Consider the following 2,500-nt stretch of genomic DNA (forward strand, 5'->3'; position numbering starts at 1 on the left):
ATAAATCTAGTTGGAGATGCTGGGGATTTAACCCAGGACCTCATACATGCTAAGCATGCGCTCTACCACTGAGCTACATCCCCTCGCATGAGGTGTTTACTTGTTTTCAAAAGAGTTTATCTTCACTGTATTATGTCACATTGGCTTTGAATATTTAAAAGACATTCTCGATAATATTGCTTCCAACATACTTCATGAAGCTATTGTTCTGGCCTAACTATTATTTGCACAGAATCATAGTCATTGTTAAAAGATTGTCTTTATGCAAAGCAAGTAGTTTAAAACAGTATTGATCTATAAATCTAGTTGGAGATGCTGGGGATTGAACCCAGGACCTCATACATGCTAAGCATGCACTCTACCACTGAGCTACATCCCCTTGTATGAACTGTTCACTTGTTTTCAACAAAAAATTAACCTCACCTTATTATGTCCCATCAGTGGCTTGGAATATTTAAAAGATATTTTCGATAATACTTCTACTAACATACGATATGAAGCTTTTGTTTTGGCCTAACTATTATTTGCACAGAATCATAGTTGTAAAAAGATTATCTTTATGCAAAGCAAGTAGTTTAAAACAGTATTGATCTATAAATCTACTTGGAGATGCTGGGGATTGAACCCAGGACCTCATACATGCGAAGCATGCGCTCTACCACTGAGCTACATCCCCTTGTCTTAATGGTTCACTTGTTTTCAAAAGAGTTTATCTTCACTGTATTATGTCCCATTAGTGGGTAGGAATATTTTAAAGACATTCTCGATAAGATTTCTTCCAACATACTTCATGAAGCTATTGTTTTGGCCTAACTATTATTTACACAGAATCATAGTTAAAAGATTGTCTTTATGCAAAGCAAGTAGTTTAAAACAGTATTGATCTATAAATCTAGTTGGAGATGCTGGGGATTGAACCCAGGACCTCATAAATGCTAAGCATGCGCTCTACCACTGAGCTACATCCCCTCACATGAGGTGTTTACTTGTTTTCAAAAGAGTTTATCTGCACTGTATTGTGGCACATTATTGGGTTGGAATATTTCAAAGATATTCTCAATAATATTTCTACTAACACACTTCATGAAGCTATTGTTTTGGCCTAACTATTATTTGCACAGAATCATAGTCATTGTTTAAAGATTGTCTTTATGCAAAGCAAGAAGTTTAAAAGAGTATTGATCTATAAATCTAGTTGGAGATGCTGGGGATTGAACCCAGGACCTCATACATGCAAAGCATGCGCTCTAACACTGAGCTACATGCCCTTGTATGAGATGTTTACTTGTTTTCAACTAAAATTTAACCTCACCTTATTATGTCCCATCAGTGGCTTGGAATATTTAAAACTTATTCTCGATAATATTTCTTCCAACATACTTCATGAAGCTATTGTTTTGGCCTCACTATTATTTGCATAGAATCATAGTTGTAAAAAGATTGTCTTTATGCAAAGCAAGCAGTTTAAAATAGTGTTGACCAATAAATCTAGTTGGAGATGCTGGGGATTGAACCCAGGACCTCATACATGCTAAGCATGCGCTCTACCACTGAGCTACATCCCCTTGTATGAACTGTTCACTTGTTTTCAACAAAAAATGAACCTCACCTTATTATCTGGTTGGCTTGGAATATTTAAAAGATATTTTCGATATTACTTCTAATAAAATACTTCATGAAGCTATTGTTTTGGCCTCACTATTATTTGCATAGAATCATAGTTGTAAAAAGATAGTCTTTTTGCAAAGCAAGTAGTTTAAAACAGTATTGATCTATAAATCTACTTGGAATTGAACCCAGGACCTCATACATGCAAAGCATGCGCTCTACCACTGAGCTACATCCCCTTGTCTTAATGGTTCACTTGTTTTCAAAAGAGTTTATCTTCACTGTATTATGTCCCATGAATGGGTAGGAATATTTAAAAGACATTCTCGATAATATTTCTTCCAACATACTTCATGAAGCTATTGTTTTGGCCTAACTATTATTTACACAGAATCATAGTTAAAAGATTGTCTTTATGCAAAGCAAGTAGTTTAAAACAGTATTGATCTATAAATCTAGTTGGAGATGCTGGGGATTGAACCCAGGACCTCATACATGCTAAGCATGCGCTCTACCACTGAGCTACATCCCCTTGTATGAACTGTTTACTTGTTTTCAAAAGAGTTTATCTTCACTGTATTATGTCCCTTCAGTGCATTGGAATATTTCAAAGATTTTCTTGATAATATTTCTACTAAGATACGATATGAAGCTATTGTTTTGGCCTAACTATTATTTGTAAGGATTAATAGTTGTAAAAAGATTGTCTTTATGCAAAGCAAGCAGTTTAAAACAGTATTGATCTATAAATCTGTTTGGAGATGCTGGGGATTGAACCCAGGACCTCATACATGCAAAGCATGCGCTCTACCACTGAGCTACATGCCCTTGTATGAAATGTTTACTTGTTTTCAACTAAAATTTAACCTCACCTTATTATGTCCCATCAGTG

At 35.2% G+C, this 2,500-nt stretch overlaps 1 protein-coding gene and 8 non-coding genes across 9 annotated transcripts in view; 1 reads left to right on the plus strand and 8 right to left on the minus strand.

Moving 5' to 3' along the window:
* The window catches only part of nt5dc1 (5'-nucleotidase domain containing 1), a 193,380-nt gene that overhangs the window by 104,035 nt on the left and 86,845 nt on the right, over positions 1-2,500 (plus strand). The gene's annotated exons all lie outside the window — the stretch shown is intronic.
* Positions 12-83, minus strand: trnaa-agc (transfer RNA alanine (anticodon AGC)). The gene has a single exon. It is a non-coding gene; the product is annotated as a tRNA-Ala (tRNA).
* trnaa-agc (transfer RNA alanine (anticodon AGC)) lies at positions 308-379 on the minus strand. The gene has a single exon. It is a non-coding gene; the product is annotated as a tRNA-Ala (tRNA).
* On the minus strand, positions 605-676 carry trnaa-cgc (transfer RNA alanine (anticodon CGC)). Its single transcript has one exon. It is a non-coding gene; the product is annotated as a tRNA-Ala (tRNA).
* Positions 898-969, minus strand: trnaa-agc (transfer RNA alanine (anticodon AGC)). Its single transcript has one exon. It is a non-coding gene; the product is annotated as a tRNA-Ala (tRNA).
* trnaa-ugc (transfer RNA alanine (anticodon UGC)) lies at positions 1,197-1,268 on the minus strand. Its single transcript has one exon. It is a non-coding gene; the product is annotated as a tRNA-Ala (tRNA).
* trnaa-agc (transfer RNA alanine (anticodon AGC)) lies at positions 1,494-1,565 on the minus strand. The gene has a single exon. It is a non-coding gene; the product is annotated as a tRNA-Ala (tRNA).
* On the minus strand, positions 2,069-2,140 carry trnaa-agc (transfer RNA alanine (anticodon AGC)). The gene has a single exon. It is a non-coding gene; the product is annotated as a tRNA-Ala (tRNA).
* trnaa-ugc (transfer RNA alanine (anticodon UGC)) lies at positions 2,365-2,436 on the minus strand. Its single transcript has one exon. It is a non-coding gene; the product is annotated as a tRNA-Ala (tRNA).

Source organism: Callionymus lyra, chromosome 17 (genome assembly GCF_982586985.1).
Source record: "Callionymus lyra chromosome 17, fCalLyr1.hap1.1, whole genome shotgun sequence".
NCBI classification, from domain to species: domain Eukaryota; kingdom Metazoa; phylum Chordata; class Actinopteri; order Syngnathiformes; family Callionymidae; genus Callionymus; species Callionymus lyra.